Below are 14634 nucleotides of genomic sequence, written 5' to 3'. Positions count from 1 at the left end.
GGCCGGGCTGCAGCTTGGCTGGGTGGAGCTCTGCAGCCTGTGTCTGGCCGTCTCGCACCAGGCGCTGTGGGACCCATGGAAATCTTGGGGCGGAGCCATGCAAAATATGCTTACCATACCGCCGGGCATGCTGGTCATGCAAATGCTATTCTTGGCCGAGGAATCTGGGGCTCTGCCGCAGAGCGTTGCTCCGAGTCAGCAGGGGAGCTGCCGAGCAGCAGTCTTTCAGGCAAAGCTTTTGTGGGCATCGCTTCTCGGCCTTTTGGCTAAGATCAAGTGTAGTATCTGTTCTTATCAGTTTTAATATCTGATACGTCCTCTATCTGGGGACCATATATTAAATTGATTTTTGGAACCGGGAGATGGAATGGGAGCTTGCTCTGTCCACTCCACGCATCAACTTGGTATTGCAGTACCTCCAGGACTGGTGCACTTCCCCACTTGGGGAAAACAATGCTGTGAAAAAGAAAGACTGAGCAATTCTTGAAAGAAGAGCACTTTGCAATATTTTTTTGTTTAAATGTGTTTTTTTTTTCCAGTGTTTCGGAAAAGGTGCTGTTGTGTCACGGGAGGAAAAAAAAGTCTGCCCTTTTTGCTTGCTTTTCACAGGAGCTGCAAAGCAAGGCAAAGGAGCCAGCCAGCCAGCCAGCAGCACAAGGAGGAGATGGGGGACACTGTCCTTGCCCTGCCTCACCCCTGAAAGGCCCCGAACGGCCCCGAACGGCCAAGCCTTATCTGAGGGGGACGCACTTGGGGGAGCATCTCCTGGGCAGCTGAGGGTGACTTTCGGCCGCTAGGTGACGGGGCCAGTGCCAGGCCGGGCTGCAGCTTCTCTGGGTGGAGCTCTGCAGCCTGTGTCTGGCCGTCTCGCACCAGGCGCTGTGGGACCCATGGAAATCTTGGGGCGGAGCCATGCAAAATATGCTTACCATACCGCCGGGCATGCTGGTCATGCAAATGCTATTCTTGGCCGAGGAATCTGGGGCTCTGCCGCAGAGCGTTGCTCCGAGTCAGCAGGGGAGCTGCCGAGCAGCAGTCTTTCAGGCAAAGCTTTTGTGGGCATCGCTTCTCGGCCTTTTGGCTAAGATCAAGTGTAGTATCTGTTCTTATCAGTTTAATATCTGATACGTCCTCTATCTGGGGACCATATATTAAATTGATTTTTGGAACCGGGAGATGGAATGGGAGCTTGCTCTGTCCACTCCACGCATCAACTTGGTATTGCAGTACCTCCAGGACTGGTGCACTTCCCCACTTGGGGAAAACAATGCTGTGAAAAAGAAAGACTGAGCAATTCTTGAAAGAAGAGCACTTTGCAATATTTTTTTGTTTAAAAGTGTTTTTTTTTTCCAGTGTTTCGGAAAAGGTGCTGTTGTGTCACGGGAGGAAAAAAAAGTCTGCCCTTTTTGCTTGCTTTTCACAGGAGCTGCAAAGCAAGGCAAAGGAGCCAGCCAGCCAGCCAGCAGCACAAGGAGGAGATGGGGGACACTGTCCTTGCCCTGCCTCACCCCTGAAAGGCCCCGAACGGCCCCGAACGGCCAAGCCTTATCTGAGGGGGACGCACTTGGGGGAGCATCTCCTGGGCAGCTGAGGGTGACTTTCGGCCGCTAGGTGACGGGGCCAGTGCCAGGCCGGGCTGCAGCTTGGCTGGGTGGAGCTCTGCAGCCTGTGTCTGGCCGTCTCGCACCAGGCGCTGTGGGACCCATGGAAATCTTGGGGCGGAGCCATGCAAAATATGCTTACCATACCGCCGGGCATGCTGGTCATGCAAATGCTATTCTTGGCCGAGGAATCTGGGGCTCTGCCGCAGAGCGTTGCTCCGAGTCAGCAGGGGAGCTGCCGAGCAGCAGTCTTTCAGGCAAAGCTTTTGTGGGCATCGCTTCTCGGCCTTTTGGCTAAGATCAAGTGTAGTATCTGTTCTTATCAGTTTAATATCTGATACGTCCTCTATCTGGGGACCATATATTAAATTGATTTTTGGAACCGGGAGATGGAATGGGAGCTTGCTCTGTCCACTCCACGCATCAACTTGGTATTGCAGTACCTCCAGGACTGGTGCACTTCCCCACTTGGGGAAAACAATGCTGTGAAAAAGAAAGACTGAGCAATTCTTGAAAGAAGAGCACTTTGCAATATTTTTTTGTTTAAATGTGTTTTTTTTTCCAGTGTTTCGGAAAAGGTGCTGTTGTGTCACGGGAGGAAAAAAAAGTCTGCCCTTTTTGCTTGCTTTTCACAGGAGCTGCAAAGCAAGGCAAAGGAGCCAGCCAGCCAGCCAGCAGCACAAGGAGGAGATGGGGGACACTGTCCTTGCCCTGCCTCACCCCTGAAAGGCCCCGAACGGCCCCGAACGGCCAAGCCTTATCTGAGGGGGACGCACTTGGGGGAGCATCTCCTGGGCAGCTGAGGGTGACTTTCGGCCGCTAGGTGACGGGGCCAGTGCCAGGCCGGGCTGCAGCTTGGCTGGGTGGAGCTCTGCAGCCTGTGTCTGGCCGTCTCGCACCAGGCGCTGTGGGACCCATGGAAATCTTGGGGCGGAGCCATGCAAAATATGCTTACCATACCGCCGGGCATGCTGGTCATGCAAATGCTATTCTTGGCCGAGGAATCTGGGGCTCTGCCGCAGAGCGTTGCTCCGAGTCAGCAGGGGAGCTGCCGAGCAGCAGTCTTTCAGGCAAAGCTTTTGTGGGCATCGCTTCTCGGCCTTTTGGCTAAGATCAAGTGTAGTATCTGTTCTTATCAGTTTAATATCTGATACGTCCTCTATCTGGGGACCATATATTAAATTGATTTTTGGAACCGGGAGATGGAATGGGAGCTTGCTCTGTCCACTCCACGCATCAACTTGGTATTGCAGTACCTCCAGGACTGGTGCACTTCCCCACTTGGGGAAAACAATGCTGTGAAAAAGAAAGACTGAGCAATTCTTGAAAGAAGAGCACTTTGCAATATTTTTTTGTTTAAATGTGTTTTTTTTTTCCAGTGTTTCGGAAAAGGTGCTGTTGTGTCACGGGAGGAAAAAAAAGTCTGCCCTTTTTGCTTGCTTTTCACAGGAGCTGCAAAGCAAGGCAAAGGAGCCAGCCAGCCAGCCAGCAGCACAAGGAGGAGATGGGGGACACTGTCCTTGCCCTGCCTCACCCCTGAAAGGCCTCGAACGGCCCCGAACGGCCAAGCCTTATCTGAGGGGGACGCACTTGGGGGAGCATCTCCTGGGCAGCTGAGGGTGACTTTCGGCCGCTAGGTGACGGGGCCAGTGCCAGGCCGGGCTGCAGCTTGGCTGGGTGGAGCTCTGCAGCCTGTGTCTGGCCGTCTCGCACCAGGCGCTGTGGGACCCATGGAAATCTTGGGGCGGAGCCATGCAAAATATGCTTACCATACCGCCGGGCATGCTGGTCATGCAAATGCTATTCTTGGCCGAGGAATCTGGGGCTCTGCCGCAGAGCGTTGCTCCGAGTCAGCAGGGGAGCTGCCGAGCAGCAGTCTTTCAGGCAAAGCTTTTGTGGGCATCGCTTCTCGGCCTTTTGGCTAAGATCAAGTGTAGTATCTGTTCTTATCAGTTTAATATCTGATACGTCCTCTATCTGGGGACCATATATTAAATTGATTTTTGGAACCGGGAGATGGAATGGGAGCTTGCTCTGTCCACTCCACGCATCAACTTGGTATTGCAGTACCTCCAGGACTGGTGCACTTCCCCACTTGGGGAAAACAATGCTGTGAAAAAGAAAGACTGAGCAATTCTTGAAAGAAGAGCACTTTGCAATATTTTTTTGTTTAAAAGTGTTTTTTTTTTCCAGTGTTTCGGAAAAGGTGCTGTTGTGTCACGGGAGGAAAAAAAAGTCTGCCCTTTTTGCTTGCTTTTCACAGGAGCTGCAAAGCAAGGCAAAGGAGCCAGCCAGCCAGCCAGCAGCACAAGGAGGAGATGGGGGACACTGTCCTTGCCCTGCCTCACCCCTGAAAGGCCCCGAACGGCCCCGAACGGCCAAGCCTTATCTGAGGGGGACGCACTTGGGGGAGCATCTCCTGGGCAGCTGAGGGTGACTTTCGGCCGCTAGGTGACGGGGCCAGTGCCAGGCCGGGCTGCAGCTTGGCTGGGTGGAGCTCTGCAGCCTGTGTCTGGCCGTCTCGCACCAGGCGCTGTGGGACCCATGGAAATCTTGGGGCGGAGCCATGCAAAATATGCTTACCATACCGCCGGGCATGCTGGTCATGCAAATGCTATTCTTGGCCGAGGAATCTGGGGCTCTGCCGCAGAGCGTTGCTCCGAGTCAGCAGGGGAGCTGCCGAGCAGCAGTCTTTCAGGCAAAGCTTTTGTGGGCATCGCTTCTCGGCCTTTTGGCTAAGATCAAGTGTAGTATCTGTTCTTATCAGTTTAATATCTGATACGTCCTCTATCTGGGGACCATATATTAAATTGATTTTTGGAACCGGGAGATGGAATGGGAGCTTGCTCTGTCCACTCCACGCATCAACTTGGTATTGCAGTACCTCCAGGACTGGTGCACTTCCCCACTTGGGGAAAACAATGCTGTGAAAAAGAAAGACTGAGCAATTCTTGAAAGAAGAGCACTTTGCAATATTTTTTTGTTTAAATGTGTTTTTTTTTTCCAGTGTTTCGGAAAAGGTGCTGTTGTGTCACGGGAGGAAAAAAAAGTCTGCCCTTTTTGCTTGCTTTTCACAGGAGCTGCAAAGCAAGGCAAAGGAGCCAGCCAGCCAGCCAGCAGCACAAGGAGGAGATGGGGGACACTGTCCTTGCCCTGCCTCACCCCTGAAAGTCCCCGAACGGCCCCGAACGGCCAAGCCTTATCTGAGGGGGACGCACTTGGGGGAGCATCTCCTGGGCAGCTGAGGGTGACTTTCGGCCGCTAGGTGACGGGGCCAGTGCCAGGCCGGGCTGCAGCTTGGCTGGGTGGAGCTCTGCAGCCTGTGTCTGGCCGTCTCGCACCAGGCGCTGTGGGACCCATGGAAATCTTGGGGCGGAGCCATGCAAAATATGCTTACCATACCGCCGGGCATGCTGGTCATGCAAATGCTATTCTTGGCCGAGGAATCTGGGGCTCTGCCGCAGAGCGTTGCTCCGAGTCAGCAGGGGAGCTGCCGAGCAGCAGTCTTTCAGGCAAAGCTTTTGTGGGCATCGCTTCTCGGCCTTTTGGCTAAGATCAAGTGTAGTATCTGTTCTTATCAGTTTAATATCTGATACGTCCTCTATCTGGGGACCATATATTAAATTGATTTTTGGAACCGGGAGATGGAATGGGAGCTTGCTCTGTCCACTCCACGCATCAACTTGGTATTGCAGTACCTCCAGGACTGGTGCACTTCCCCACTTGGGGAAAACAATGCTGTGAAAAAGAAAGACTGAGCAATTCTTGAAAGAAGAGCACTTTGCAATATTTTTTTGTTTAAATGTGTTTTTTTTTCCAGTGTTTCGGAAAAGGTGCTGTTGTGTCACGGGAGGAAAAAAAAGTCTGCCCTTTTTGCTTGCTTTTCACAGGAGCTGCAAAGCAAGGCAAAGGAGCCAGCCAGCCAGCCAGCAGCACAAGGAGGAGATGGGGGACACTGTCCTTGCCCTGCCTCACCCCTGAAAGTCCCCGAACGGCCCCGAACGGCCAAGCCTTATCTGAGGGGGACGCACTTGGGGGAGCATCTCCTGGGCAGCTGAGGGTGACTTTCGGCCGCTAGGTGACGGGGCCAGTGCCAGGCCGGGCTGCAGCTTGGCTGGGTGGAGCTCTGCAGCCTGTGTCTGGCCGTCTCGCACCAGGCGCTGTGGGACCCATGTAAATCTTGGGGCGGAGCCATGCAAAATATGCTTACCATACCGCCGGGCATGCTGGTCATGCAAATGCTATTCTTGGCCGAGGAATCTGGGGCTCTGCCGCAGAGCGTTGCTCCGAGTCAGCAGGGGAGCTGCCGAGCAGCAGTCTTTCAGGCAAAGCTTTTGTGGGCATCGCTTCTCGGCCTTTTGGCTATGATCAAGTGTCGGGATTCACCTTAGCTGTCTGGCTTGCCCAGTCCAAGGTAGACTCCTTTTACAGCTGGCCTCCCTGACCTTCGGGTCAGGGAGTGGGCTACTGATCATGCCTTGAAGGGCCGGAGAATCTTTCGGGCTGGACGAGTTTCGAGTGGAAGATTTGAGGGGGAACGCGTCAGAGAACTCCCCCAGCATGGCTGAAACATCCCGTGTTTTACCGCCGGCAACGCAGTTGAGATATTCAGTTCGGATTGCCGTCCAGAAGGATTTCCAAGAAGTAAAGGATTTCGACTATGTTGTTAATAAGGTACTTTTTGAGGCTTTACAAGCAGACAAAGACAAAATTTATTGTATGCAAGAGCACAGAAACGCTTGCACGTATGATATTACTTTTGTAGACGAAGTCTCTTCCTTGAGTGCATATGAAGTGTACAAAATGGAAAAGAAGAATAGTAGTATTTTGGAAGGTGTTCTGGTGGAGCTTTGTTTCGTCCGACAAACTGTTCCATTAACTGTACATATGTACAATCCATTCGTGTCAGCAGAGAAAATTAGGAATTGGTTATTGCATTATTGTGAAGAAGTGAGAGGAGGTCAAGTTCAAAGGAATAAATTTGGGTATTTTAACGGTGATCGGAGATTTGTTGTGGTGCTAAAGAAACATCCAGACGGCATTGGAGGTTTACATCACCCCCCGGGGGTGTTTAAGATTTTGGAACAGAATGGGTATTTGTATTACCCCAACCAGCCAGTGTTTTGTAGGTTTTGTCGACAGTTTGGACATGCAAAACGGGATTGCCCGAAAGATAAATGTTGGAATTGTGGTAATCCGGACCATAAAATAGTGGACTGTGATCAGAAGCTGATGTGTACTGTTTGTGATATGGAAGGACATGTTGCAGTGTCATGCCCGACTACCCGGCGTACATATGCACAAGCTGCTAGTGAAGGTGGTTTTCACAGTGGGGTTCGTGAAGTTGAGACAAATCTGATTAGCACGTTGGAAGATTTGAGGAAGAAAGAGAAGTTGGTTGAAATCGTGGATACGGCACGGGGAGATGATGTGGGAAAAATTGTAGCGGTAGATGAGAAAGGATCTGCAGAGAGTATAGATGAAGAAGATATTGCTCAAACAGCTAGTGGAAGGGAGGGGATAGACAAAGATTCATATGTTCAAACAGCCAGTGGCAGTGGAATTAATCGGGAGGATGGTGGGGTCGCAGCTTGTTTGGTGGTTGGGGAACAGGTGGAGGAGATGGTTACAGAGAATGTTGGAAAGTTGTTAACGGAAGATGAAGTTAGGGAAATGATGGAACAATGGCCGAAGGACTTTGGAGAGGAGGGGATATTTTCTCCTGCGCGTGAAAAATTGGTTGCAGAAGGTTATTTACTAGCTCGGATTGATAGAGAATGGGAGGATGATGATTTAGAGGACCATCAAGAGTTATTCAGGTCGTATCGGGCTTACAAACGAGAGCAGTTTGAGATAGAGGATGCGGCACAGGCTAGGGAGTCAGTAGGGAGAGAAGGTACTTTGATCCCTGAGGTGGGAGGTTTTTCGGCTGAACAAGATTCAGTGTTGCCCCCTTCTTTAACATCGCATGTCGAGAATCTTTTGAAGAGAGAAAGAGTGGTTATTAAAAAAGCTGAAGGAATGGGGCAAGTTAAGGGGATGGAGACGTCGAATAGTTCTGGTGTTTTGCAGTCTGCATCGGACAGTGAGAAGAACGAGGAGGTGGATATTCGGTTATTGAAGAAGACTGAGCGAAAGTTGAGGAGACAGAGATCTGACCGGAGTCGGTCAGTCATTAGAGATGGGAAGGCATCTTTCAAATAGTACCGGAATGGGAAAAGAAGATGTGAGAAATAAGGAAAAATGAATAAAATAAAATGAAAGGTGAAGAAAAGAAAAAAGGAAAAGAAAAGGGGGGAAAAAAAAAAAAAAAAAAATTGTATAGTCTGTTGAGGAAGTTGGAATTTTTTGGTGTTTTTTTTTGATTTGGTGTTTTTTAAATTTGTGTATTTTTTATTGGCTTTTTGATTTGGATTTTTTTGATTGGCATTTTTTTAAATTGGAGGTTTGGGACGGTTGAAGGGGTGAAGTGGAGACCGAAAAAAAAAAAAGAAAAAATCTGTTCTTATCAGTTTAATATCTGATACGTCCTCTATCTGGGGACCATATATTAAATTGATTTTTGGAACCGGGAGATGGAATGGGAGCTTGCTCTGTCCACTCCACGCATCAACTTGGTATTGCAGTACCTCCAGGACTGGTGCACTTCCCCACTTGGGGAAAACAATGCTGTGAAAAAGAAAGACTGAGCAATTCTTGAAAGAAGAGCACTTTGCAATATTTTTTTGTTTAAATGTGTTTTTTTTTTCCAGTGTTTCGGAAAAGGTGCTGTTGTGTCACGGGAGGAAAAAAAAGTCTGCCCTTTTTGCTTGCTTTTCACAGGAGCTGCAAAGCAAGGCAAAGGAGCCAGCCAGCCAGCCAGCAGCACAAGGAGGAGATGGGGGACACTGTCCTTGCCCTGCCTCACCCCTGAAAGGCCCCGAACGGCCCCGAACGGCCAAGCCTTATCTGAGGGGGACGCACTTGGGGGAGCATCTCCTGGGCAGCTGAGGGTGACTTTCGGCCGCTAGGTGACGGGGCCAGTGCCAGGCCGGGCTGCAGCTTCTCTGGGTGGAGCTCTGCAGCCTGTGTCTGGCCGTCTCGCACCAGGCGCTGTGGGACCCATGGAAATCTTGGGGCGGAGCCATGCAAAATATGCTTACCATACCGCCGGGCATGCTGGTCATGCAAATGCTATTCTTGGCCGAGGAATCTGGGGCTCTGCCGCAGAGCGTTGCTCCGAGTCAGCAGGGGAGCTGCCGAGCAGCAGTCTTTCAGGCAAAGCTTTTGTGGGCATCGCTTCTCGGCCTTTTGGCTAAGATCAAGTGTAGTATCTGTTCTTATCAGTTTAATATCTGATACGTCCTCTATCTGGGGACCATATATTAAATTGATTTTTGGAACCGGGAGATGGAATGGGAGCTTGCTCTGTCCACTCCACGCATCAACTTGGTATTGCAGTACCTCCAGGACTGGTGCACTTCCCCACTTGGGGAAAACAATGCTGTGAAAAAGAAAGACTGAGCAATTCTTGAAAGAAGAGCACTTTGCAATATTTTTTTGTTTAAATGTGTTTTTTTTTCCAGTGTTTCGGAAAAGGTGCTGTTGTGTCACGGGAGGAAAAAAAAGTCTGCCCTTTTTGCTTGCTTTTCACAGGAGCTGCAAAGCAAGGCAAAGGAGCCAGCCAGCCAGCCAGCAGCACAAGGAGGAGATGGGGGACACTGTCCTTGCCCTGCCTCACCCCTGAAAGGCCCCGAACGGCCCCGAACGGCCAAGCCTTATCTGAGGGGGACGCACTTGGGGGAGCATCTCCTGGGCAGCTGAGGGTGACTTTCGGCCGCTAGGTGACGGGGCCAGTGCCAGGCCGGGCTGCAGCTTGGCTGGGTGGAGCTCTGCAGCCTGTGTCTGGCCGTCTCGCACCAGGCGCTGTGGGACCCATGGAAATCTTGGGGCGGAGCCATGCAAAATATGCTTACCATACCGCCGGGCATGCTGGTCATGCAAATGCTATTCTTGGCCGAGGAATCTGGGGCTCTGCCGCAGAGCGTTGCTCCGAGTCAGCAGGGGAGCTGCCGAGCAGCAGTCTTTCAGGCAAAGCTTTTGTGGGCATCGCTTCTCGGCCTTTTGGCTAAGATCAAGTGTAGTATCTGTTCTTATCAGTTTAATATCTGATACGTCCTCTATCTGGGGACCATATATTAAATTGATTTTTGGAACCGGGAGATGGAATGGGAGCTTGCTCTGTCCACTCCACGCATCAACTTGGTATTGCAGTACCTCCAGGACTGGTGCACTTCCCCACTTGGGGAAAACAATGCTGTGAAAAAGAAAGACTGAGCAATTCTTGAAAGAAGAGCACTTTGCAATATTTTTTTGTTTAAATGTGTTTTTTTTTTCCAGTGTTTCGGAAAAGGTGCTGTTGTGTCACGGGAGGAAAAAAAAGTCTGCCCTTTTTGCTTGCTTTTCACAGGAGCTGCAAAGCAAGGCAAAGGAGCCAGCCAGCCAGCCAGCAGCACAAGGAGGAGATGGGGGACACTGTCCTTGCCCTGCCTCACCCCTGAAAGGCCTCGAACGGCCCCGAACGGCCAAGCCTTATCTGAGGGGGACGCACTTGGGGGAGCATCTCCTGGGCAGCTGAGGGTGACTTTCGGCCGCTAGGTGACGGGGCCAGTGCCAGGCCGGGCTGCAGCTTGGCTGGGTGGAGCTCTGCAGCCTGTGTCTGGCCGTCTCGCACCAGGCGCTGTGGGACCCATGGAAATCTTGGGGCGGAGCCATGCAAAATATGCTTACCATACCGCCGGGCATGCTGGTCATGCAAATGCTATTCTTGGCCGAGGAATCTGGGGCTCTGCCGCAGAGCGTTGCTCCGAGTCAGCAGGGGAGCTGCCGAGCAGCAGTCTTTCAGGCAAAGCTTTTGTGGGCATCGCTTCTCGGCCTTTTGGCTAAGATCAAGTGTAGTATCTGTTCTTATCAGTTTAATATCTGATACGTCCTCTATCTGGGGACCATATATTAAATTGATTTTTGGAACCGGGAGATGGAATGGGAGCTTGCTCTGTCCACTCCACGCATCAACTTGGTATTGCAGTACCTCCAGGACTGGTGCACTTCCCCACTTGGGGAAAACAATGCTGTGAAAAAGAAAGACTGAGCAATTCTTGAAAGAAGAGCACTTTGCAATATTTTTTTGTTTAAATGTGTTTTTTTTTTCCAGTGTTTCGGAAAAGGTGCTGTTGTGTCACGGGAGGAAAAAAAAGTCTGCCCTTTTTGCTTGCTTTTCACAGGAGCTGCAAAGCAAGGCAAAGGAGCCAGCCAGCCAGCCAGCAGCACAAGGAGGAGATGGGGGACACTGTCCTTGCCCTGCCTCACCCCTGAAAGTCCCCGAACGGCCCCGAACGGCCAAGCCTTATCTGAGGGGGACGCACTTGGGGGAGCATCTCCTGGGCAGCTGAGGGTGACTTTCGGCCGCTAGGTGACGGGGCCAGTGCCAGGCCGGGCTGCAGCTTGGCTGGGTGGAGCTCTGCAGCCTGTGTCTGGCCGTCTCGCACCAGGCGCTGTGGGACCCATGGAAATCTTGGGGCGGAGCCATGCAAAATATGCTTACCATACCGCCGGGCATGCTGGTCATGCAAATGCTATTCTTGGCCGAGGAATCTGGGGCTCTGCCGCAGAGCGTTGCTCCGAGTCAGCAGGGGAGCTGCCGAGCAGCAGTCTTTCAGGCAAAGCTTTTGTGGGCATCGCTTCTCGGCCTTTTGGCTAAGATCAAGTGTAGTATCTGTTCTTATCAGTTTAATATCTGATACGTCCTCTATCTGGGGACCATATATTAAATTGATTTTTGGAACCGGGAGATGGAATGGGAGCTTGCTCTGTCCACTCCACGCATCAACTTGGTATTGCAGTACCTCCAGGACTGGTGCACTTCCCCACTTGGGGAAAACAATGCTGTGAAAAAGAAAGACTGAGCAATTCTTGAAAGAAGAGCACTTTGCAATATTTTTTTGTTTAAATGTGTTTTTTTTTCCAGTGTTTCGGAAAAGGTGCTGTTGTGTCACGGGAGGAAAAAAAAGTCTGCCCTTTTTGCTTGCTTTTCACAGGAGCTGCAAAGCAAGGCAAAGGAGCCAGCCAGCCAGCCAGCAGCACAAGGAGGAGATGGGGGACACTGTCCTTGCCCTGCCTCACCCCTGAAAGTCCCCGAACGGCCCCGAACGGCCAAGCCTTATCTGAGGGGGACGCACTTGGGGGAGCATCTCCTGGGCAGCTGAGGGTGACTTTCGGCCGCTAGGTGACGGGGCCAGTGCCAGGCCGGGCTGCAGCTTGGCTGGGTGGAGCTCTGCAGCCTGTGTCTGGCCGTCTCGCACCAGGCGCTGTGGGACCCATGTAAATCTTGGGGCGGAGCCATGCAAAATATGCTTACCATACCGCCGGGCATGCTGGTCATGCAAATGCTATTCTTGGCCGAGGAATCTGGGGCTCTGCCGCAGAGCGTTGCTCCGAGTCAGCAGGGGAGCTGCCGAGCAGCAGTCTTTCAGGCAAAGCTTTTGTGGGCATCGCTTCTCGGCCTTTTGGCTATGATCAAGTGTCGGGATTCACCTTAGCTGTCTGGCTTGCCCAGTCCAAGGTAGACTCCTTTTACAGCTGGCCTCCCTGACCTTCGGGTCAGGGAGTGGGCTACTGATCATGCCTTGAAGGGCCGGAGAATCTTTCGGGCTGGACGAGTTTCGAGTGGAAGATTTGAGGGGGAACGCGTCAGAGAACTCCCCCAGCATGGCTGAAACATCCCGTGTTTTACCGCCGGCAACGCAGTTGAGATATTCAGTTCGGATTGCCGTCCAGAAGGATTTCCAAGAAGTAAAGGATTTCGACTATGTTGTTAATAAGGTACTTTTTGAGGCTTTACAAGCAGACAAAGACAAAATTTATTGTATGCAAGAGCACAGAAACGCTTGCACGTATGATATTACTTTTGTAGACGAAGTCTCTTCCTTGAGTGCATATGAAGTGTACAAAATGGAAAAGAAGAATAGTAGTATTTTGGAAGGTGTTCTGGTGGAGCTTTGTTTCGTCCGACAAACTGTTCCATTAACTGTACATATGTACAATCCATTCGTGTCAGCAGAGAAAATTAGGAATTGGTTATTGCATTATTGTGAAGAAGTGAGAGGAGGTCAAGTTCAAAGGAATAAATTTGGGTATTTTAACGGTGATCGGAGATTTGTTGTGGTGCTAAAGAAACATCCAGACGGCATTGGAGGTTTACATCACCCCCCGGGGGTGTTTAAGATTTTGGAACAGAATGGGTATTTGTATTACCCCAACCAGCCAGTGTTTTGTAGGTTTTGTCGACAGTTTGGACATGCAAAACGGGATTGCCCGAAAGATAAATGTTGGAATTGTGGTAATCCGGACCATAAAATAGTGGACTGTGATCAGAAGCTGATGTGTACTGTTTGTGATATGGAAGGACATGTTGCAGTGTCATGCCCGACTACCCGGCGTACATATGCACAAGCTGCTAGTGAAGGTGGTTTTCACAGTGGGGTTCGTGAAGTTGAGACAAATCTGATTAGCACGTTGGAAGATTTGAGGAAGAAAGAGAAGTTGGTTGAAATCGTGGATACGGCACGGGGAGATGATGTGGGAAAAATTGTAGCGGTAGATGAGAAAGGATCTGCAGAGAGTATAGATGAAGAAGATATTGCTCAAACAGCTAGTGGAAGGGAGGGGATAGACAAAGATTCATATGTTCAAACAGCCAGTGGCAGTGGAATTAATCGGGAGGATGGTGGGGTCGCAGCTTGTTTGGTGGTTGGGGAACAGGTGGAGGAGATGGTTACAGAGAATGTTGGAAAGTTGTTAACGGAAGATGAAGTTAGGGAAATGATGGAACAATGGCCGAAGGACTTTGGAGAGGAGGGGATATTTTCTCCTGCGCGTGAAAAATTGGTTGCAGAAGGTTATTTACTAGCTCGGATTGATAGAGAATGGGAGGATGATGATTTAGAGGACCATCAAGAGTTATTCAGGTCGTATCGGGCTTACAAACGAGAGCAGTTTGAGATAGAGGATGCGGCACAGGCTAGGGAGTCAGTAGGGAGAGAAGGTACTTTGATCCCTGAGGTGGGAGGTTTTTCGGCTGAACAAGATTCAGTGTTGCCCCCTTCTTTAACATCGCATGTCGAGAATCTTTTGAAGAGAGAAAGAGTGGTTATTAAAAAAGCTGAAGGAATGGGGCAAGTTAAGGGGATGGAGACGTCGAATAGTTCTGGTGTTTTGCAGTCTGCATCGGACAGTGAGAAGAACGAGGAGGTGGATATTCGGTTATTGAAGAAGACTGAGCGAAAGTTGAGGAGACAGAGATCTGACCGGAGTCGGTCAGTCATTAGAGATGGGAAGGCATCTTTCAAATAGTACCGGAATGGGAAAAGAAGATGTGAGAAATAAGGAAAAATGAATAAAATAAAATGAAAGGTGAAGAAAAGAAAAAAGGAAAAGAAAAGGGGGGAAAAAAAAAAAAAAAAAAATTGTATAGTCTGTTGAGGAAGTTGGAATTTTTTGGTGTTTTTTTTTGATTTGGTGTTTTTTAAATTTGTGTATTTTTTATTGGCTTTTTGATTTGGATTTTTTTGATTGGCATTTTTTTAAATTGGAGGTTTGGGACGGTTGAAGGGGTGAAGTGGAGACCGAAAAAAAAAAAAGAAAAAATCTGTTCTTATCAGTTTAATATCTGATACGTCCTCTATCTGGGGACCATATATTAAATTGATTTTTGGAACCGGGAGATGGAATGGGAGCTTGCTCTGTCCACTCCACGCATCAACTTGGTATTGCAGTACCTCCAGGACTGGTGCACTTCCCCACTTGGGGAAAACAATGCTGTGAAAAAGAAAGACTGAGCAATTCTTGAAAGAAGAGCACTTTGCAATATTTTTTTGTTTAAATGTGTTTTTTTTTTCCAGTGTTTCGGAAAAGGTGCTGTTGTGTCACGGGAGGAAAAAAAAGTCTGCCCTTTTTGCTTGCTTTTCACAGGAGCTGCAAAGCAAGGCAAAGGAGC

At 50.0% G+C, this 14634-nt stretch overlaps 11 non-coding genes and 2 pseudogenes across 11 annotated transcripts; all 13 read left to right on the top strand.

Annotated features, from left to right (window-relative positions):
• The first annotated feature begins 246 nt into the window (after positions 1 to 246).
• On the top strand, positions 247 to 438 carry LOC138460136 (U2 spliceosomal RNA). The gene has a single exon (XR_011262909.1). It is a non-coding gene; the product is annotated as a U2 spliceosomal RNA (small nuclear RNA).
• A 623-nt stretch (positions 439 to 1061) lies between these two features.
• LOC138464915 (U2 spliceosomal RNA) lies at positions 1062 to 1252 on the top strand. The gene has a single exon (XR_011267496.1). It is a non-coding gene; the product is annotated as a U2 spliceosomal RNA (small nuclear RNA).
• A 623-nt stretch (positions 1253 to 1875) lies between these two features.
• On the top strand, positions 1876 to 2066 carry LOC138464904 (U2 spliceosomal RNA). Its single transcript, XR_011267485.1, has one exon. It is a non-coding gene; the product is annotated as a U2 spliceosomal RNA (small nuclear RNA).
• Positions 2067 to 2688: 622 nt separating this feature from the next.
• Positions 2689 to 2879, top strand: LOC138464893 (U2 spliceosomal RNA). Its single transcript, XR_011267474.1, has one exon. It is a non-coding gene; the product is annotated as a U2 spliceosomal RNA (small nuclear RNA).
• Positions 2880 to 3502: 623 nt separating this feature from the next.
• On the top strand, positions 3503 to 3693 carry LOC138464882 (U2 spliceosomal RNA). Its single transcript, XR_011267463.1, has one exon. It is a non-coding gene; the product is annotated as a U2 spliceosomal RNA (small nuclear RNA).
• Positions 3694 to 4316: 623 nt separating this feature from the next.
• On the top strand, positions 4317 to 4507 carry LOC138464871 (U2 spliceosomal RNA). The gene has a single exon (XR_011267452.1). It is a non-coding gene; the product is annotated as a U2 spliceosomal RNA (small nuclear RNA).
• Positions 4508 to 5130: 623 nt separating this feature from the next.
• On the top strand, positions 5131 to 5321 carry LOC138464860 (U2 spliceosomal RNA). The gene has a single exon (XR_011267441.1). It is a non-coding gene; the product is annotated as a U2 spliceosomal RNA (small nuclear RNA).
• Positions 5322 to 8029: 2708 nt separating this feature from the next.
• On the top strand, positions 8030 to 8252 carry LOC138460622 (U2 spliceosomal RNA; annotated as a pseudogene).
• A 623-nt stretch (positions 8253 to 8875) lies between these two features.
• LOC138464838 (U2 spliceosomal RNA) lies at positions 8876 to 9066 on the top strand. The gene has a single exon (XR_011267419.1). It is a non-coding gene; the product is annotated as a U2 spliceosomal RNA (small nuclear RNA).
• Positions 9067 to 9688: 622 nt separating this feature from the next.
• Positions 9689 to 9879, top strand: LOC138464827 (U2 spliceosomal RNA). Its single transcript, XR_011267408.1, has one exon. It is a non-coding gene; the product is annotated as a U2 spliceosomal RNA (small nuclear RNA).
• Positions 9880 to 10502: 623 nt separating this feature from the next.
• Positions 10503 to 10693, top strand: LOC138464816 (U2 spliceosomal RNA). Its single transcript, XR_011267397.1, has one exon. It is a non-coding gene; the product is annotated as a U2 spliceosomal RNA (small nuclear RNA).
• Positions 10694 to 11316: 623 nt separating this feature from the next.
• LOC138464805 (U2 spliceosomal RNA) lies at positions 11317 to 11507 on the top strand. Its single transcript, XR_011267386.1, has one exon. It is a non-coding gene; the product is annotated as a U2 spliceosomal RNA (small nuclear RNA).
• Positions 11508 to 14215: 2708 nt separating this feature from the next.
• Positions 14216 to 14438, top strand: LOC138460610 (U2 spliceosomal RNA; annotated as a pseudogene).
• The last annotated feature ends 196 nt before the right edge of the window (positions 14439 to 14634 follow it).

The sequence above is a fragment of the Ambystoma mexicanum genome, chromosome 1p (genome assembly GCF_040938575.1).
Source record: "Ambystoma mexicanum isolate Mex_15411 chromosome 1p, UKY_AmexF1_1, whole genome shotgun sequence".
Taxonomy (NCBI): domain Eukaryota; kingdom Metazoa; phylum Chordata; class Amphibia; order Caudata; family Ambystomatidae; genus Ambystoma; species Ambystoma mexicanum.
The sequence above is the reverse complement of the archived record's forward strand: the minus strand, read 5'-3'. Positions and strand labels throughout refer to the sequence as shown.